The sequence below is a fragment of the Thunnus thynnus genome, chromosome 8 (assembly GCF_963924715.1).
Source record: "Thunnus thynnus chromosome 8, fThuThy2.1, whole genome shotgun sequence".
Lineage (NCBI taxonomy): Eukaryota > Metazoa > Chordata > Actinopteri > Scombriformes > Scombridae > Thunnus > Thunnus thynnus.
Window position 1 is genome coordinate 9,982,288 of NC_089524.1, and position 22,852 is coordinate 10,005,139.

The window sequence follows — 22,852 nt, forward strand, 5'->3', positions numbered from 1 at the left end:
GCCCGTATAGATCTCTTCCCTGCTCATATGTAGAGAGAGGGAGAAATTGATTGGAAGGAGTTTGAAGGAGAATTCGATTGTCAACAGCGTCCTGGCATCAACTCCCCCAGCCCATTCATCTGTAGCAGCAGAAAAAACAGTTACGTGAACTGTCACACCCAACTCTACTGTTAATTTAAGGTAATTAGCGAGCGAGTGATTCCCAATACATCATGGTGCAACTGGCAGACTCCACAATATTTCACAGCCAATCTGTTACCTTTGCAGCCCCGCCTCCTCCTCCCTCCCTCCTTCTCTCTGTTTCTCTCATTTCAGACACATTAACTACACATGCAAACACACATATCGGCTGTGACGAGACACACAAGCACTTGCACTGACAGTAACTGTTGTTCTCTGACAGGTTAATGTGTACAGGCTGTATGATAACAGGAAAATGAATGTCTGATTGAGCTAGTTCAGCTGTCATAGTTTACCTTGCTGACAATGCACTGGCAAGCCAGCCTAATCCTACTGTTACAGCTTGAGTTGCTCTAGCACTTTTTGAATTTTTGTTTTAGCTTAAAGTCTTGGAATGTATTCACTCTGACATTGTTTATACCTTTTAAAATGACTCAATCCATATAAACAGAGGAAAGGGGTCAAGACTATCCAGGATTTTTTAGCATAGAATAGATACGTAAACAGTATCTTGGCTATATTTTTTATTTTAGACTACAATAAAGAGAAAAAAAAAGTCCTCTACAAATGTATTGTTCACTGCAAGGTAAATGTATATGTATTGCAACAGTTCCAATCAAGATATAACAATTGTTTTTGTAAATTTACTCAAGGTTATGATTTATTAAGCCATCTACACCTTGTTGTAGACATATTTAGCACCTTGCTTCGTGCAAATATTTTAGACAAACACACCTGGAAGTCTGGAAGTGCAGAGTCATCAGTCATCTGAGGTGCCATCACTGGAAGCCTCTTTCCACTATGCATATACACTTTAAACACCCCTGTCTGCATGCAACATTGGTTAGGAGCTGTTTTTCTTGGCTTGGGCTGCTTAGTTCTAATTAAGGGAAATCCTAAGCATACAATGATGGGAGAGAGAGAGATGGGGGATAAATATGTACAGTACCAGTCAAAAGTTAGGTATGTATGTATGTAAAGTTCCTGGCCAGACTTGAACCTGGGACGTTGCAGTTCATGTTCAGCACTTAAAAACTCCCAGGCCACCATCGCACCCCATATGCTTCCAACTTTGTGGCAACAGTTTGGAGAAAGCCCCTTCCTGTTTGAATGTGATAATGTCTCTGTGCACAAAGCAAAGTCCATAAACAAATTTGGTGTGAAAGAACTTGACTCGAACACCTGAATGGAAGAAAATCCCTGCAGCCAGGTTTAAAACTTTTGTGGAAAGCCTTCCCAAATGAGTGGAAGGTGTTATTATTAATACCCATGTTTTTTGGAATGAAATGTCCAACAATTATATATGGCTAGGATGTTTAATTGTCCACATAATTCTGGCCATGTAGTGTGCATTTAACCCTCTATATCTAGGATCTGCACATTTCTAATTTTACTTGTGGTATCATCAAAAGAGACACCATCCCAAACAGCAATGCATGCAGTTGTTAATTGTTACTCTTCATTACTGAGACGTGTAGGACACAATGACACGTTAGCCTAATGTTCTGTTTAAATGAAAGCATTGTACTTCGAGACACATTCTAGATAGCTAATTTAGTCAATCATGTAGCTAAATTAGCCAAGTTAGCTCTCAACCCGGCCTCAGTGTTCATAAAGAGTATCGTGAGAATGTGATGGAAGTCAGGAGAGAAGCCAGAGAAGAGTGGAGAAACATGCGGAAAAGGTGTCAAAATAACGGCTGTGTGCTCTAAGGCATCCCGTTCATTTCTGACAAAACAAACAGATGTCACATGTGTACGAAACATATCACTCCTCGGCCACAAAGTCTTTTAACTCACCGAGTTCAAAGATGATGATCTAGAGCTTAGGTACATTTGGTTTAGTTTTCATGTCCCAGAGTGTTTGTTTTCAGAGTCTGTGCAGTTGTTAATTTGTGTTTGAGTGAGTCTGCAAATTTACACACAATTGCAAATACTGTACGTAAAAGTGTGTTAACATCTTCCCACATGTGGGTTGTATTTACTCGTATGTCTCAGATGTTGGAAACAGGGATGTAGAAACTGTTGATATTAATGATTCTATCAAAGAGTGCTTCAATCACTTATTCAAGCATATTTCTGTCAAAAAATTGAAGAGTGTAGTGTTGTGAATGTAAATGCAGGAATTATAATTCCAGATATGTTAGAAAACTGTCATAGATTTAGTTTGACAGTATTAGTATTATGCATCATGTGTATTTTGTGCCACATTTTCTTAATTATCACAAGTAAGCATTTATGGTTTATAAATGCCTTTTCCTCATATACTATTGAGCAAAAGTGTCTTATAAAACATCATGATCTTGGAAGTGTGAAAATGGAAGTGAGAAACTGGAAGTTATCTTTGATCTTTTTATCTACTGTAAATCTGCTGCAATCATTTGAAACAGTAGTTGGACTAAATAAGACGTGTAAATGCTCAAAGAGGGTGCAGTGCAGCAGTGGCACAGTTCCAGAATCATCAAGCTAATAGTTATATTATGTCCAGTATGTTGAAGAATGGCAGCACATTACCTCTATGTTGAACGATTGATAGAAAATCTATTATAGAACCAATAGTTTCATATGCCAACAGCCCAAGGGAGGCTTATAGCTTTAATATTTTGTAATAGCCAAATCTTATCCGTGGCTCTGCTCAGTTTCAGACAGTAAGTGAACCAGCAGGCCTCTGTCTCAGACAGAGCAGCTGGGGAGGTGTGAGACTACTTTAGCTCGCTGCACCACATCAATCTCTTAGCGGCTCAACACGCACACATGCATGTATCACACTTGTACTCACACATACATCTGCCATGTTCTATAAAAGGTACTATGTTATTATAATGTAATAGATAATAGTTTACGTTTTACCGTGACAATGGCCATGGTATAAACAGCAGTATAAATAACGAAGCATAATACTGGCCAATGCACAAACACCGTACCATGGTAGTGATAATGGCACACGATACATTTATGTACGATACATTAAAGGTACTATGCAGGATTTTCCTAAAAAACAATGTATAGACTCATACAAAAGTAATCCCTCTCAATCATCACTTATGACCCAATAGAAGTGTGTGGCAGTGTATATCTGCAGAGACTCTGTCCTCTGCTTGTATTTTCTTATTTCTCATTGTTTTGCTGTGTTTGGGACATTTCTGGGCGTCAACCTTTGGGCAGTGGGTGTGTAGCACCTAGCCAATAACAGCATGCAGAGTGTGAGGTCGAGACTTGTAGTGCAGCGACCAGGGGCACATTCAGTCCCAACAAAACGTAACAAAACGTTTATTTAAACAGAAACAGTGGTGCGTTGAAAACCTTGTTGTGTTACACAAGCGCACTGTCTTTTTAATATGGTGGGGTTTATATACACGTTGCTGCTGATTGGGTAACAGCACCTCTGACACACCCACCAAACGAGAGAAAATGTACCTCAAAGCCTGTTGCATACTGTTTCCATGAAACATGTCGTTCAACCCGGAAAACATAGCAAAATAGTGCACACCATTTTCAGATTGAACGCGCCTCAGGTTACATCGCTGCTGTTGTTTATTTGTGCTTCAGAACGCAACCACCATGAAACAATCAGAAAATAACGTTTTAATTACGCTTTGTTCTCTCGAGCGCTGCTCACTCTCTTCATTCGGTCTCTAGCTCGCTCAACCACCGCTGCTCTCTCTCTCCCTAGCTCTGCTCTCAGCTCGCTCTGGTCGAGCCGGGGATGAGGGGCCAACTTTGAATGCTGTGTTTACAAACACCAACTGACAAATCCTGCATAGTATACCTTTAATGTAGCAGTTGTCATAGTATTATGTGTCTATAGACAGGTATCAGCCGTTGTATAAATGGTACATGCTGGTATTGTCACCTACAGTTATCATTTCTAAATCTTCAATACATACCAGTCTGTAGGCTTTTATTTTAAGTTTCTGTGTAATTTCATGTGGACGTACATGTACATTGAATTTTTATTTATAAGAACTTGATATCTTTTCTTTTAGAAATTATTGTATTTTAAAAGTTATAAAGTTATAAAGACAGGAGAAAAAAGTAAACTACAAATAGAAACCGATGCTTGAAACAGATGCATAAGAAAGACAAAAAGACAGAAGCGAGAAAACAATTGTTTGAGATATTTGGATGTCTTTTCCCCCCTTTTTCTGACTCTCATCATTTGTTTATGCGCAGTCTTTAGTTTCTCATTTTAAGTTGCTTCACTGTCATCATGGTATGGGGCCTTCCAGGGATCCTCCAGATTGTTTTTGGTGTATGATGGTGTGTGTGTTTCTGCAAGAGTGTGTAATCAACTCTACCTTACTGTGTGGTTAGCAAACACAAACAGAGAGCAGACTATAAACACTCACCCTCCCTTGCATCTCCATGGTTTATGTTTCCATTGGTCATGGCACTGTCTTTTTTAAGTGTGGCACAAATTTTGAGTCAGACTGGAATGTGGGATCCCATCAAGTGTGATTCCTGCATCAGAAAAAGTATAGTATCAGACTGTTTGTCTCAGCATCTCAAGAACAGTGAAGGAAAAGTCTTTCAAAATATATTTTCAATAGTGTAATAATGTCTAGTTTGCTCTAAATATGTTGCATGTTTTGTTTGGTAAGTGAGCTGTCAATTACATCGTCAGAACCTTACTCGGGAGCAAATTTCTAACACGAGGTCAGAATATTGATAACAGAACAACGAGAGGAGGAGTTTTCTGCTTGCACAGCAGTGGGATGGTCGATACTGTCATTAGACTGCTTTTTGGTTTTGTCTAATTAGACTGTTAAAGGCCTGAGGAGCGAGTTAAGGTTGGTTGGGTGAGCGAGGCCCCACCTACTTTAAACACAGTGACCACAGTGCTTTCTTCTCCTTCTCAACTTTCTCTTTAAATCAGAATAACTGACTTTTTTGCTTACAAATTGGGGACAACCACTGGGCCACATACAATAGAGCCTTTTGTGTAAAGATACCTGTGGTTCCCATGAGAGTGCTGAATTTCAAAAAGCTTATTTAGTGTTCAGAGTATGAGCTTTATACAGTGCACTGCTTTGGAAAAATGATAATGATTTTGCAGACTGATTTTAAAACTGGATAGCTCTGTCTGAGTGTTCTTCCAAAGGCTTTACTCATTTTTGGGAGACTTTACAACACTTTATGGCGTTTTACACTGTTTTGAATTAACTGCTGTTGTAAACTTGGGCACAAACGTTTGGATGAAGCCATACTAAAAGGGTGGCACAGCAGCCATGAAAATCAGCAAAGCAAATCTGCCTGAGCGCCCTGCACTGTCAAACTAGCCCATTTAGAGCATTTGGTGTATGTGGAGTATGTGAGATGATTTCATTCAGAGGTTTTTTTTATCAACATTGTCTCAGTGGAAGTGAGACAGAGGGAGACAAAGAGAGAGATTGGGGAGGTATCTGAAGCAATCTTCATCTGATTTGTTTTTCCGCCTCTACCCTCACTGCCTCTTCTGTCTCTCTCATTGTACCTTTTCTGTCAGAGCGAAAATGTGAGCAGACTCACATCATCAGGTTGCTAGGCAACATAGACCGTGTGCGGGAACAGTAACATTGGGATCCAGGTCCTGTTTTGGTTGGGCTTCTGTCTGTCTTCTTAATCTTCCTGATCTTCTGCCTTTTCTTTTCTCCTCCTCTGTCCTTTCTTGTGTACCATTTCTTTTCCCCTCCTCTCTGTCTGTATCACTGCACAGTGGAGATTTCTGCGCCTGGGAGATGTGCAGAGCTTCTAGCCAGCAGGAGCAGAAGCAGCCGTGAGCATTTATCAAAGCTGTGCTCCGTAATGACCACTCAGCAGTGGGGAAATTGAGCTGACCCTGAGGCCAAAGCTGTTAGAGGGGACTGGTGGGAAGGCCAGCGAGGTCAGGCCATCCTTGTCCCACCCACTTAGTGGGCAGTTAGCGCTGAACCATTAGTTTACTATTTGGAGGCCTCACAGCTATCCCTTGCACAGTACACACATACACACTCAGACTCACACACGATGTGGACAACAGCCCCTCCACCTAATCTTCAGCACTTCAATGTTTACCTGACACAAGTTGTAAAAGGAAAAGAGTCAAAGAAACCAAAGGGGTAAACTTTGTTGGTTGCCTGTAAATGCTTAGACTTGGCACTATCAGGAACTATTTCTCTGTTGTTGTACCAAAAGCAGGTCAAGACAATATGGCCAAAAGACATGTAGGTTTCTTTTAAATTTTCTATAAAGGAGTTGGTGTTCCAGTGAAAATGAGTTGGATTTAAAACTGGTTCAGAGCTGAGATTCAAACCCGTAGCAATACCATATAACTTATTTCCAGGACCATATGGAAATACAACATTTTCACTTTCAGTGTTTTTGTTGTGTCATGCTTCAATTGTATGCAAGCACACTTTTTATATGCAGTTTATAGATTTCATCATTTTGTGTTTTTACATGTCCATGTTGGATTTAATCTGCTCATTTTGTTTGTTTGTTTGGTCAATATTTAAACAAATGTTTTATGCATAGGTTGTTTTATGTCCAACTTAAACCAATCCAAACCATATACAGTACATGTTAGGTTGTGTAAAAGGGTGATTCATACATATGATGTATGAAAGAGACAATACACTGATGGGATCTAGTTTCATTCTGTGTTTGGCATTTTCCCAGTATGTGGGTGTGTTTGTGTCTGTCTTCCAGTAAAAATAATTAGCAGAGATAATGTATTAAGCATGCAGATACCGTATACAGATGCAGGCTCTCGCTCACACACATATACACTGTATCACAAACAGGTTGACTCCCCAGTGACGTCTGAGCCTGATGGAGCTCAGCACACTACGGGCGCTCCAACTTTGTCACTGGCTGATTGAAATCAGACTCTTTACTCACACAACGACTGCCAGACCGTTTGTCTGTCTCTCATAAACATTGTTGTGTTCCCAAACACTTAGCCACAACAGTGCTGTTGTTTGTGTGTTTAGAGTAAATGTCTAATTATTCAGTCCTTGTGGGAGTTGCAGAACAATCCTTAAACATGTGACACCCCTTCCTGCCTGACGGTTTAAATTCACTTTCAGAGAGGACAATAAAGAGAAAATGAAGTTTCGATAATATAGGTTTAAAAAGAATTAAATTCATTGAATTTGTTGAAATTCCTTCGTTCAACGGCTGACCGTCTATAGCACCACATCTGACCTCTGTTGGTCTCTTCCCAGACACTGTGGAGACATGACAATTGCCAGAGCTTGTTAATGCTGGGAAGCCACATTGAGACAGATCACTGGCTCTAGTTAGCATTATTTAACTCAGCTATGTCTTCGGGCACTTGCTGACAACAGTCTAGGGGCCGCCATGGGGCAAAAAACCGCAGGGGAGCCGCACACACAGACAATCAATATGGACGCAGATGGGAAGAGAGGTGGGGGAAGAACAAAAAAAAAAAAAGGAGCAGGAATAGTCATTTTCGCTTGAGAGGCGCTCCCTTGAAAGCCATGAAATAAAAATCTGAACTTTAAAATTGATAAGGATTGATTTCGCTGACACGGGATCATAACATACACCCCTTCTGAGACTGGCAGTGTTAGGGCTTACAGATGCCTGGCGCATAAAGGAGAATGGGGAGGACGTAAATCTGACTACAGAACAGCAATTAGCCTTTTACTGGGGAAAAGATATGGAGAATCTTTACTGTTTCATCAAATGGCATTAGGCATGCTCTAGGCCTAGAGGTTTCTCTGGGAAGACAAATGCTAGAATAAACTTGTTTGGACAGATGGATTGGATGGAATTCCTCACAAAGTTCACTATTTTCCCTCACAGATCCATATAGATCACTTGCAAATGGTTAGTTCATTATGTGGCTTCTATTAAATGTCACACAGTGTTTGAGCAATAAGTACAGAGACAATCTGACCCTAAATGACATTTTCAACAATGTTTTCAAAGATAGTGTACTGTCAAATATGTTTTGAATAGGTTTTATCTCATTGCCGCAACTGCTGAAAAATTGCTGAATTCCTTGGAAAAGAGCCACACAGAAGCTGTTGTCATATAATGAAACTAGGGCCTCACCGTTTTAATGATTATTCATTTGCATGCCCCCTAATCATGTTATGAATCAGAAAACAACATTTTTTTAATTGCACTATCATGTATGCTTTAAAAAACAAATATATCCAAGCCCCAGAATGCAAATTAATTACTATTCAAATGAGCACCGTGGAGCGGGGAACATGATTAGGTTAAAGAAGAAAGAACTTGGTGCTAATTCCTACTCAGATGAGTGATTGGGAGGAATGAACAGGGAGGTCTTGATCAAAGCTAACATTGTAAGCTAACATTGTACTGTATGCTGGTGAGCAGATGGTGAGCCATAAATCCTCAGCCAAGCTCTGACACATATTAGCATTTAGTTAGCAGCCCACAGCTTGCCAGCCATTTAGGTAATATCTCCATCAGATCACTTTGGAAATGGTGATGGAATGAATTGGGGGGATTTTAATGCTTTCAGCGACTGTATTGTGCTTAGTTAGACGGAACTCTGGCTGTGTCTTGAAGTGTTGCTGTTCGCAGCGGTCGGAGACGTGTGTTGACAAATACGCTCATCACTGCCCGTTTAACTGTACAAAGCTTTCAATGGCACCGGCAACGTGCGTACTGACACCATTTATTTGTCGATATACTCAACTCACAATGTCATGGAGTGGCAATAGCATTCCCATCCTGAAGAAATGTGAATTTAAAACACATGCATGTATGTATTAGAGCTGATTACTGTTGGTGAATTTAAGTCAATTCTAAAGGATCTGGAAAATAGGACTCAGGTCAGTGTGGTTGTTGGATATTTTGTATATGTTTATTGCATCTTAACTGGAGTTGTGTGTTATCTTAGTCTGTTAATTTTGTTTGTATTTATTGTTGTAACAATGTTTATGCTGACCTCTTAGCCAGGTCTCTCTTGAAAAAGATATTTTAATCTCAATGGGACTTTTATCTGGTTAAAAAAAAAGGATAGAAAGAAAATATTCATATCTAAATTTCAATTGCAAGTTACCAAAAAATGATTCACAGCCCATAATGCATAATACATTCTTAAATTTTTTTTCTCTAAAACTAGAAATATATATACATGCACTTTAAATATAGTACTAGACTATTTGCACAGTGACACAGAAACATTTAAAATAATTTGATAAAAACAAGTTAACCTACTGTGTATATGTAATGGATACCGGCTTTGCATTAACGCTAACAAGATTTAGTTTGAAATGATACGTTTGCCATTTGAAAACATTAACACCTTTTCCAATGAAATGATAGCTGATATTAAAAGTCTGTCACTGCATCAGTCAACTACTGAACCCACAGCTTAATCAGTGTGAGACTTGACATTGAATCATTGGCAGAAGTCTTTAGTTAAATAATCCAATCCTGTAGTGAGGTCACTTCTAGTAAATGCCAACCATGATTCATCACAAACTTAACTGTACTGTGTTCTCTATCTTCTAAAAATAACAACAGATTATAACATTATGGTAAAGTTATCTGCCTTGTCCTGAGATGCAAGACTTTTTTTTTTCATTTTGACAAGTTTTAAGATGAGATATATTACTGAGGCTACAATGGTGATTTAAGATGCCTTCTATGCGTGAATCAGCAGAATAATCTTGGGCAATAGTACAATATTTCAGTACTGATTTAATAACTGAAAATAGTACAACATCTCTTTCTTCTTTGACTTAAATTTCTCCTTTTTTTATATTATTCAGCACCATTTAGATCACCCGATTTCATTTTTTATATTAGGTTTCAAAGATTCACAAACATTTTTAAAAGTCTGCGTAAATTATGATTTTGGCTGCCCTTCAGTAAAGGTTTAGTGTGTCCTGTCACAAATTGGAAACATTTTAGTGTTTCTCTTATTTAGTTGTCACATTACTTGCATGCCAGCGGCTTCAATCTCATGCCCCATCTTTCAGTTTATGGTGGCAGACCTATGCTTCAGTTTATTCTTGGTTTATGAGTTTGGTATTTAAACAGGAGGTTGCGCTATCTGATATAGAAACTAATAAAAATAGACTCATAATTAGAAAGAAAAAGATTTTACTGTTATCCAGAAGAGTAGAAAAATTATATTAAAAGAAAAGGAAGGAGAGTATGTGCTCATATGCATGCATCCATTGCAACACACACAGAAGAAATGCTGTAAACTCACTTAGTGACACTTACACACTGACAGATAGAGTGAATGACCCTCCTGCTGCACGGATTGGGTTGCAGTATGTGAGCGGATAGTGAAAGGGCAACAGCAGTGAGAAAGAGCGAGACAGAGAATGCAAACTATGTGTGGATGTGTGTGTGTGTGCGTGCGTGTGCGTGCGTGCGTGCATGTGTGTGTCTGTGTGTGTGTGTCTGTGTGCGTGCATGTGAGCGTGATGTGTGTGGGGTTAATTGTGGTTCAACTGTGAGGAACAGCTGAGAGAGCTCATATATGGCACAGAAGAACAAGCATGGTGACAGGCAACTTGACAACACAACCTGTTTTATGGTGACAAGTGTCTGTGTGTGTGTGTGTGTGTGTGTGTATGTGTGCGTGCGTGTGTGTGAGGTTGAGAGTGAGAGTGAAAGGGGGGGAGAAGAAAGTGTGAGAAAGAAAGAGTGAAGCTAAAGAAAGGCAGGTGAGCAGTGAAGTGCCTGTCTGCCCACCCAACATGTTCACACGCCCCCTTTAAGAATAGCAAAGAGTCTTGGTAAGCGATTTCTAACCACGGTGCTGATGGGGAGGATTGTTTTAACTATGTACTCTGTGTGTGTGTGTGTGTGTATGTGTGAGAGCTGAAGAAGACAGTTGACTATCCTTCACCTGTCACCCTAAACATCAACAGGAAGGGATATGAAAAAGATCACAGACTGTTTCCTGTTACCCATGAAGCTTAGCGGGGACGACAGCAGTCAAGGTGCGGTACACTTTACACCAGGTTGCAAAATAAGTATTTGCCTGGCTTTGTGTGTGGCTCTGCTTAGGTTGCAGCTGTGTGTGTGTTTGTGTGTGTTCTTGATGCATAAGGACAGGGTTCAAATCATCAAAGCAGCTCTCCTCGGCTCAGTTTTCAGTAAGCAGCTAAAGGTTAGACTTATGTGTTGCTACTTACAGTAACACACCGAGACTCCTTTACACCGTATCATTACCGCTACAGAACTCACTTGTCAATCACCCCGATCCGATGAAGTGGGTCATTTCAAAATGAGAGGCACACCATTTGAAAAACCAATTCCTTATGGTGTTTCTGACACGCAGTGGGAAGTATTTGAAGCTAACAGCTAGCTATATTTTTTATAGTAGTTCCAAATATTTTGAATTGTACAAATATATTCAAAAGATGTCTAAAATTTTTTGAAAGCTTTGCATCAAATATTAACCTGTATGACTCTTTTTTATTACCATCTTTGCCAAAAATCAAGACATAAATTATTCTTTTTCTCTTAATTTTCAACTACAGATATTTCATACATTTTTCAATCATCCATCTGTTTTGTTTATTCTCTTCATATTCTATCAATTTATGTGATTTGTTTTTTTGAGGCAGATTTTTAACCTCAGTGCTTTGTATATATATATATTAGCACCCAACTAAAATAAATGATGTCTTTCCTTGCAACCCACACTCACACAAACCAACTTGTAGCCTTGTTATGTGTGCTCCAACCAAAAATAGGCCTGTGACCCATCCTGGGGTCACCAGCCATAGTTTAGGAAACGCTGACTGTCAGTGAGTTTAAGACCCTTTTTAGCCCTCATTGATCTGGCAGGAGGCTCCACTGTGACAACGATACAAGTGAAAGGTTCAGCTGCCTCTGCAGTCCTGTGTGTTCTCAGTGAAGTGATGGTCACTTAAGTAAACTTCTTATGAGATTATCCTCATGTATCAATCTGTGTATTATCTTATTAAGAACTGCTGTGATGTAAATACCGTGCAAGTACTTGACTGGAGTGCTCAATTGTAGATAATGTGCTTACTGTAGTGTAATAATATGTGTAAGTTCTGTATTGATTAAGCACTTACGCAGTACTAATGTGTGCTTTATTGGGCATTGCACAAGCTAGTGCACTGGAATAAAGCAAGCGTAAAGAGTTAATTTATTAGTGTTTCAAGTGGTTGTTCTATTTTTGTTACATAATAAAAAAATAAAAAACAGATTTTTATCACTGTCAGCAGGACTTTAAGCATGACTGAGATTAAAACTGGCAAAGTATTTTCAGGGTGCATTTCAAATCAAGAAGCACACTCCCACTGCAACCTAGATAGTAATCACATTAAATCAAATATTACTTGGAATAATTATGATGGTGAGAATTATATTACACTTTCCTTCTTTTCTCCATTCCCTCTAAACTATTTCTTTGGGAACATGTTGTTTATCAAATAGTTTGTGTTGACTAGTTATTGGAAAGACAGAGTGACAGCAAGATGTGCAACAACTGCCATGGACCGAATTCAAACCGACATCGTTGTGGTATGCGCCTCAGCATGCTGAGCCACCAGGACGCCAGATCTGGTCTTTGAAGCCATTGCGGGTTTCCTGAGGCCAACAGCAGCAGTAGCCGAGGGGGTATCAAATGTGTGAGAGCTGCCCCACTAATAAGATAAGTGGGCTAATGCTAGCACTAGAGGTTTGCCACTCATCTCAATCTGTCGTGTTTAACAGTCTCGCAGGAATAGCTCTCAAATTTAAATGCTGGACGGCTGCTGATGGAGTGGAGGAGTGTAGTGTATGTGTGTGTGTGTGTGTGTGATGGGTGCAGACCAGGGTGAGTATGTGTGTGTGTTGTGAGGGTATGTGTTGGTGGGGAGGGAGCATGGGTGGGAAGCAATGTAAGACGCTGGCTAAGTCTTATGGAACATCAGTTGACACTAGAAAAATACAGCTGCCGATAAATCTCCGACAACAGCCCCGGACTCAAGTTTCCCTCCATGATTTATCGGAGTTGTTCCTTTTAGACTTGCCATTTGGGAGCCACGATCTCTGTAGGTCATTTGTACAACTTACTTTTAAACTTTAATACTTCGCAAAGCACAAATGTAGAGAGAAGGAAACGTGGCCTTTCCAAAGATGAAACCAGCTGGATACCATTTATCTGTTCTTTCTCTTTTTTTTCCATTTGGAGCTCTTATTTCTTTGTCTACTCTAAAAATTGTCTCAATTAATCAATGATTTAGTTTGGATGTTTATATTTAACCACCGATGCACCTAGCAGTTGCTCTCTAAATGTCAGGTGTCTGTTTGAAAACCGGGCCTAATTGGAATATATGTGTTTTAAGGTGAAAGCTATTACTCTCATTCAGTCTCTATTGATCTGCAGCTCCAGCACTGATGAGATCTGCACAACGTTTATTGGTCTGAGAGGGACTTGTTGAGACATAATGCTTATTTTCTTTTATAAATATAATCATTTAACAAAATAAATCCATAACACATGTCTCCAGTGATGGTTCAGTGTGCTGTTGCACACATGATGATGTTATAATGAGTTTTAATCTGGTTTGTGGGGATTGTGTCACGTCAGCAAACCAAAAACAATATATTAAAAAATTCTACTTTTAGATACCTTAAATCCCATAATGAAATACACAGATAAATAAAAGATTAACGGCACACCTGGCTCCCTAACTGTGGCTAAATTTGGACAAAAATTCATACAACAATTATGTAATACAGGCCTGATACCCTGAACATAGTTTGCCTTCATTGCCGGCATTTTGGCATCAAACTTCAAGTCATTCATTAATCTAATTATATTCTTGCTTTTCCATTACATCACGCACACAACCATCTTCATAAACACACAACAGGTGTTTGTAATCAAATAATAAGTGTAATATCAACCAAACATTAAATGCCGACCGTTGTGGCTTTCATTGGAAGTTGTTTGTTTACAACAAATAGCTTTGTTTTTTTTTTGGAGTAGAACTGCTATTTTTTTAAATTATTAAGAAAGATCATTTTTGATATTTCTTGTTAATAGTGTTCTTATTGTTAGGCATGGAAGGAATGTCTTTTTTAATTAAAGATTATTGTTAAAGGTTGTTAAAGATCTATTAAGTGCCACAGCCAAGAAGATGTGACTGCAGTACTGCAAGACAGGCATGTTAGATCAAGAAAACATGATTTGCACAATAAAAAGTTGTTGTAATCAGCCTTTGTCCAATGTTGTTTTTCTCTGGTATGTCTATATGTTTTGAATAAAAAGCAGACATAAATCACTGAAGTGGCCTTTAGAGGGCACTGAATTTGATCTTAGCTCTCCCCACCCAAGTTTATTTGCTAATGGCCGTGTGGACACCACACATTCAAATTCCCCTCTCGCACCCCCCCGCCTCCCGTTTCTGCGCTGAGACAACCTGGAAACCACCGTCCAAGCCTGAGGAAGCTGGCACTCCATAGTAAGCACCTCAATTACAAATGTTATCAATCCCAGGAAAGAGAGAGCTTAGCACTTGTGTCTGTTTTTCTCATCAGCGGCGGTAGGGTAGCAGCTAGAGAACAGGAGAGAAGGGCTCAAGAGAGACAGGGACAGCAGTTTGCGCATATATGTGTGTTGTGTGAGTGTACGTGTCTATCCTCTAAAACTTGACCCCCCCATCCACCCTCCCTTAAATATCCTGTCGCCTTCGGTGTTTCTTTCTTGCTGTTCTTCAGTATCTTGACTCCATGCCCTCTGCAAAACCTTAAGAACCCAATCGTCTCAAATTTAACCCGCAGAAATAATTAAGGGGTTGCATGCCGACAAAAATAAGGGTGTGTGTATTTTTGAAGTGGGGAGGGGACATGTGTTTGGAGTCTCGGGATGCCAGGGTGCCTCCGGCTGGGTTCAACTTGTTAGGAAAACTGGGTATTGCCTTACACTTCCGTTGACATGACTACAGTATCGGTGGTGGTGAGGGGAGTGCGTTAGGTGTCAGCCACACCTTGGCTGACCCCACCAAGGATGTGCATGTTTACAGAGGTGTTCTCACAAACATTTGCCCAGCGCAGCCCGACGGACAGGCCCCATGGGCATGAAAAAGGTGTTTACAGCTATCTTGCTCTTTGTGCAACACCATGAGCACAAAATAGACACGATGCATTTTGGAACAGTGTATTTATTATGACAATGATTGCAACTTATAGTACTCAGTCATGACTCATCACAGGACTCAGCCAGGGCTCTTTAAAACAGTGACATGTAGATAATAGCAAGCTGTCTGCTGTCCCTTACTGGGCATTCACAGCACTGAAAACAGCACAGTGTTAAGACAAGACTAAGCCATGCTAGCAGCTCTGTGAGGCTGTACTTTGGCAAAGTGGTGCTTTGAGCTAAATGCTAACACATCATAGTTTACCCAGACTTCTTGGCAATCCATATAAATGATGGCAAAACCGCAAATGATGGTGGCACTAGAGGAAAAGTCAGGGATAGCCAAACTAATTAGGATTCATCCTCTGGGGACCATGCATGTCTGTACCAAATTTCATGCAATCCATACAATAGTTTTTGCGCTATTTCTCTAAAAGCAAAAAGTGTCAACCTGATGGTGGTGCTCGAGGAAAAGTCAGTAGGATTCATGCTCTGCGGAACATCAGTGTCTTTACAAAATTTCACAATCTATCCAGTAGTTGTTGAGATATTTCTGTCTGGATCAAAGTGGTGGGCCGATTGACTGACAGCCTGTCATTATCATCCCCAGTGCCATGCCACTAGTATGGCTAAAAATGCAATGTGCTGCATCAGTGGACACAACTTAGTAGTAGATTCATGGATTTTAAGGCTCATCAGGTGCCAAACCATTGCACAGCAGTTTATGATACTACGTTTTTTAAGTCATCAAAGCAACAAAGCCTTTTATACTCAGTCTCGTCAGGTAAACAGCAGGAATACGGCGTTCACATTACAAAGAAATCTACCAGAAATGTGCACTTTCATGTATTTCATTGGCAAACACAGCGCCTTGGTGGATGATGTTGCATTGCCTGTGTTTTTTTGGACCAAACCTTCTGGGTTGGCACCATTGACACGTCAACCTAGCCTCATAAAAAATGATGAGGGGACTTAACCCTTTTGACCATAATCTGGAGGCAGTATGTAGAACTTAAAGGTAAATATTACTGAGTTCTTTCTGTCTGCATCAAAAGTACCCTGCATATTCACTGCACTCAACCAGAGCACACAGATATGTGGGCCACCTGCTCCTAACATAAAAAGACAGTTAAGATTAGTCTTTCATTTACTTGTTCAATGAGCCCTTATTTCTATGGAGTTTATGCAATGTACTTCCCATAGATCACTTGACATGGCAGAGACATGAAGCACATCAATTCCACCATGCAATCTTTTCTAAGAACATATACTAATACAATGGTGAGGGGCAAAGACATTTACATTTACCTTTATGAAAATTAGGTTTCAGTCAAAAAAAGTGGATGTGGAAGAAAACTGGTCTACAATTAAATGCTTAGTAAACTGAACTGTGGATTGCATAAAATATTATAGTCACTATTAACAACATAAGCCTTAAACATATTTTATAAGCTATATTATAAGCCACAGTAATAACCTCTTCTGTCATATAGAAAAAGCTTGAACCTGACATAACATAACAACATACTACAGTACACACAAACAGGAATTCATGTTCACTACCAGAGATGGACAGTGAACACATAAACAGACATAAAGCACACACACACACACACACACTCACACACACCCAATTCATAAGCATGCAGACTGGGGAACAGGCGTCCTTTTGTTGGAGGGAGAATGGGAAGTGTGAAGGACGTGACGAGGGAGATAAGTGTCCTCCAGGGCCCTGAGGTTACCCTAATGGTGTCATACATCACCACTCACAAAGCCATGCAGAGCAAAGTTGTCAATGCATGAATGCTGCACTATTACTATCGGCCATTTTAATCATGGCACCTGTCACTGCGCTAATCAACACCATAACTTCACACTGGAAATCACTCAGAAAAACTCTCACATGCTGCTGTGTACCACGAACTGTATACAACACAGGCAGTAAGTTATGCAGAGGGGTCTGCTGGCTGAATGTTGGACCGCTGTGCTGAGGGGCTGTGACTTTGTAGTGCATCATTGCCCTTGTTTAATGGAGGCTTGGCTTTTCCTAAGCAGTTGTTGTGACAATGCTAAATGCTGCTTTTATGAACGTGCTAAAAGGGTTTCCCTCCACTGTCAACACCCCCCCCACCACCCCAACAAACACACACACACACACACACACACATACACACACTGTCTGTCCACTGTAGCCGCCTGGACTCACTACAATACATTCCCACCCTGAAGAATAAACAGACCACAGCAGTCTGCAACAGTTTCTCTGTCCACACTAACACAGATAATTATAAAAATGCATAATAAATGCATTTTAGCTTTCCATCTAAACTTAGCTGGTATATTTGCTATATATATGTTTATGTGCTCCCCAGAGTGGATAAATAATCACCAAATGAAATGCACAATGGAAGTGGGAAAAATTTTAAGATTTTTTTGGTTTAGTCCCTCCATGTAGCAGGAATATTTAAACTTTATCACCTTCAACTCTTCAGGTAATCATTCATTTTATTTATGGCAGATCACAAAATACAGGTATTGTCATTGACATATATTTATGCTTATGCTGCACTGATAATTATTTGATTGATACAGCTGCATATGATAACAGTGATATGACTGTTTGTATAGACACAAAAATATTATTCATGATATTCTGAGGCAGTATATGTTATTATGTCAGTGATTATAACCAATACAGGAGTCAGAGGTCAGAGTTTCCGTGGAGGACTGCACATTCTCCCACAAGTTTGTTTAGAAAGTGGCATACGCCTTTTATTGTGCATAAGCAACAATTATAAATGAGGCCCCAGGTCTAGATCAAACACCACTATATTTAGACTTGTCAAATCTGAACTAGATTACTATTATTAAGATTTGACAAGTCAGTATAGTGGCAAGTACTGTATAGTGGCTTTTGATCTAGACCTGGGCCCAGATGCAAAAAACTCTGTGTAAATTCATGACTAAAACTGTGCATACGCATTCTTTTTGTCAGATTTATAAAGTCGTGCATATGCATGGTTCTGTTTTATAAATCTCAGTCATTGTGGAACTGGCCACACATGCACAAACCTCATTTCCACTCCCACAATTAGCCATAAATGGATGAAGACAGACCCTGAACCAGCCGTTTTCATATCAGTTCACCGCCTGCTCCACCAGTCTATACACCTGCCAATGAAACAAACGGGAAAGTGCTGTTTCACCGATTGTGTTGCACATGCAAGGTTCTCAAACAGCAGAACAGCTGTCATTATGTGCGACCATTACATGTGGCTGTGCGACTTTTTATACCATCCATATAAGTAATTCATTACATGGACCTGTAAACCATTGTTTACCATCATCAGTGATATCTCAGAAATGTAATCAATGATTGGTTTGTAGCACTTATATCTAAACCAATTTTACAAGGTGTGACACAACTAAGGATAAAATAAAAACAATAGTAAGAGCAAAATAAAATGTTGACTCCCATGTAAATTAAAAGAATGATAACATTAATCACACAAACCTAATTAATCAATGTTATGTTTATAAATGTGCCATTGATTGGCGTTTTACAAATCTCTGTGTAATCACACACACAAGAAAAACAAAATCACACAATCAATGTAGCCGGTTATCAACCTAAACAAACAATGTTTTACTAGAAGATTCCGTCTCTCACCTTATATTTCATCTCCCCCTCATCACATCACCCTCAGATCACTTTAGACAAACATGTGTATGCCTGGTCTGTTCTCACTGCACATTCTGTATTTATAAATAGCAGTTTATGTGCACACACAAAGTTAGCTAGCTAGCTAGCTTGTAATTTAGCTGACATTACACTGTAACATAAAGTAATTGAGTGAAGTTACACAGGGGAATAGCTGCTCTTTTGTGACCTACACTAATAGACCTACGGTGTATAAGAAATGTAGAACTCACTGGTTTTGTTGTCGTTAACCCGGGCATTGCAGTCTTTACAGGGGAGTTAGCTACTCCACTGCTTCAGTTTATTTGCTGATGTATAGTTGACTGTTACAAGTTGACCATTACAAGTGAACCGTTACAAGTGGACCGTTACAAGTGGATTCTTATAAGTGGTTGGTTGACTGTTAAAAGTTGACCGTTATATCAACTGTCCCTGCTAATATTTTTCCAGACATTGGGTCCTACTGTACTGTACTGGCTGGTCCTTTTCTGTGATGATGAAGGAGTAGATGGTGTTTAGTTGTCTTTTCACTCACTGGCAGCAAAAATAAAACATTGGCGAGCAGATACCGCATCTCCTGAACCTTATCCTGAAGTCTTTAGGGCACTTTTTGGACAAACTATCAGTGTTTGTAACACTAACAAATACACACTACATTTCTACCAAAGCGCATTGCATTCACCAACGATAAAAAAAATCGGAGACCTTATCTCATGACTTCTGTATGTCATAATTACAAGAAAAGATCTCAAAATTATGACGTACTTTCTAATAATTACAAGAAAAATCTCATAATTATTTTTTTTTCTTGTAATTATGAGATAGTACGTCATAATTATGAGATAAGGCCGATTTTTTTTTCATTAAGGAATATAATGCGCTTCTTTACATTTCTGACTATGAATGCGTGCCAACACTTTTTCCACTTCAAGGACTGGAAAAAAGTGCTAGCTGGCTTAGCCACAGCCAAAACAAAGGTACAAACTACCAGTAACAGCTATTTGTTTCTTTTTTGCTGTTTTTTTGGTGTTTGAAACATTTCTCTCCATAATCAGCATCTTCTTGTTTGTCTTGTTGTTCTTTATTTAAAGTTTATTTAGCATATTTAAAGTAAGGAGTACAAAATGCTTTCCAGAGGAATAGAGTAGACTATAATAAGACTCATATTAATGAGAACACCAACATATTGTGTGTGAAATCACAAATATTGTTAAAAAAAATCCTTACAGTAGATAAATGAAGACAACATAATCATACAAAGCCAACAGATAAAAACACAGTTGGCTATATTAACATATTCCACTTTGCTGATGCAGAAAATGAACTAAAAGAGGTCTTAAAGTGATTTGCACCTTAGCCGTAAGTTCTCAAAGCTGTTGAAATGTTGTCAAAAATGGAAAGTGCTGCACATCATGATTGATGTTCTACCGAGTGTGCCTCCTCCAGTGGCATCATGTCAGCCGCCTCTGTGTATCTTCTTTCAGACTGAAACACTGTGTAGATACGGGCCCCAAAATAAGACGGATATGTTGCTTGAGACCCGGCAAAGCATGATTTATGGTCGCAGCTGGGGATGGGCTGGTAAAATATGGATGATTTCTAACTATAAAGATACTGATATCTCAATATGAGGAATGGAAACATTCATGGTGTTGGTTTCAGGATGGTTGGACTGCCCTGTTTGGGTAACACTGGAGAGCCTCTGGATCAGGTTGCAAACTATTAGCATTCCTCTGGATCGAGGCTGTAATATGGGCTGGCAAATGGCTGCAGCAAGTTGCCCTTTACACAGACAGAAGTGGACCAATCTGAAGGAAGCCTTGGTGGGCAACAACAGAAGAAGTGGGGAGACACTGATGGTGGAGATATAAAATGGATGAACGGAGACTGAAGAAGGTACAGAAGGAGAGAGGGAAACCGGAGAAAATAGGAAGATGTCAAAGAAGAAGGATAAGTGAAACCTCTCCTCTGTCCATACCATGTTACAAGTTTAGTCAAAGACTAACAGTAAATCAGGTTATAAATCTAAAATCCCAGTTATCAATTAAAACTGATTGCCAAGTGATTATTTTGTCTGTTATTCAAGAGTTAATGATGGTTGAGACTCATTATTTTCAGTTTTCCAATAGACATAACTTTGTCTAAATCTATGATTACTGTAATCTGACTCTACCCAAATGCACAAATTTATTTGACTGGATGACTATAAGCCAATCGTAGTGTTCCACATCATCTAAAGTGGACTGCAGTAGAGCCACACCCCCTTTTTCAGCAAGCATGGCCGACCATGAGGCGAGGAGGAAGCGTATGGCATGTTTTAATCTATAAATCATATTGTTAAAGTCGATTATTTTTATTATACGTATCAATGTATCATATGAAAGATTTATAGCTTTTACTCAGGATTTTTTCAAAAAATCCATCCATTGGCATGGTCAGGGGATCTGAATGTTTGTTAATATAATATAAAATATATATGCAGTGTGTTTAAAGCATCACATTATTCATTGATATGAGTTAACCATTTAGGAAAAGTAAATAAACTCATGTTTTCTGTTGTGAAAAGGTCTCTTAAGGCTTTTTATTTTCATTTTTACTATAGCTGGTTTCTCATGTTCAGACTCTGAAAGTAACACATAATAAAGCTTTTTTAATCCATTTATTTATTGCTAATGATTTATGAGTGTATTTAGAGTAGAAATCCACCAATACAATATATATAAAAACTCTGTATTTTTACTCACCTGCTTTTTACTTACTTAGTGGGACTTTAATGGACACCCCTTTTGCATTCTCTACATATTTTTCTCTTCACTTTCTACGACTGGAGGCAACAGACTAATAAGATATTGTTTTAATAGTAGGAAACATAACCTCTTGGTGCACATCCAGTTGAAAATAAGTTGTAGCAAGCTGACATATATTTCAGCCAAAATCATATAAAACCAAGATCAATGAGCTCTAATGATGGTGTACATCTCAATTTGAAACTATTGATTCACAAATTTCAGTTTGTAAAAAAAAGAAAAGAAACATTTTAAACAGACGGAAACTGGCATCAAATCTAACTTTGACCCTAATTCATCTAAACAGGTGAGATGAAAACTGTGAACCAAGCTTCAGCTAGAGTGAAGCCATCTGTGAGAAGCCATATTTGAACAAGGCTGCAGATTGGTGGTTCTAGTAGCACTTTGTGTCATTATGAAACCTGTTTTAACTAATGAGATACATTATTGTTAATCACCTACTCATTAGGAGCGACATGTTGAAGAGAGACGCAGCAGTGGCACACACACACACTGATACGCACATACACAACCATGCAGTGACATACACACACATAACATCCTTTAATTTTAATACGCAGTCAAACAACTTTTCATGGCACAGATTTCTCACTCCTCACCATTATCCACACCTCCAAGGAAGCATAGGTGGTCTTTTTCCCCAGACGAGAGGTACCCTACCCCGGGTTAAGGATTCAGAGATTCTGTTTAATGACGCCCAAGCCTCCCCTTCCTCCCTGGGTGCCATTAGAACCTCATTTTAAAGGAGAGTGATGGACCAGGCTCGCAGGGTTATCTGGCCTATCTTTTAATCATAAATGAGACCCCTCCCTCTTCTTCCTCCCCCTCTTTACCTCTCTCCATCTACCTCCCTCACTCTACCCCACTGCCCTCTCTCTCCCTCTGTGGGCTGGGGAAAGTGCTGTCTCAGCGTTCTCTTCTTTTTCTCCCCTCCACCCCTTCCTGTTCTTTCTTTATGCTTTTCCAGCCCATCGCTGATCGGGGGCATCAGTTCCACCGGGGTGACTCCTCCTCCGTCACTTAGGAGCTTCAAAGTCCTCTTCTGTCTGAGAGAAGAGGGGGAGACAGAGAGAGAAAGAGG

The 22,852-nt window shown here is 39.5% G+C and overlaps 1 long non-coding RNA gene across 1 annotated transcript; it reads right to left on the reverse strand.

Annotated features, from left to right (window-relative positions):
* Window positions 1-4,534: 4,534 nt before the first annotated feature.
* LOC137188427 (uncharacterized) lies at window positions 4,535-19,499 on the reverse strand. Its single transcript, XR_010929403.1, has 3 exons — window positions 19,198-19,499; window positions 18,337-18,435; window positions 4,535-4,640 (listed from the first exon to the last, which is right to left on the reverse strand). It is a non-coding gene; the product is annotated as an uncharacterized lncRNA (long non-coding RNA).
* Window positions 19,500-22,852: the final 3,353 nt, after the last annotated feature.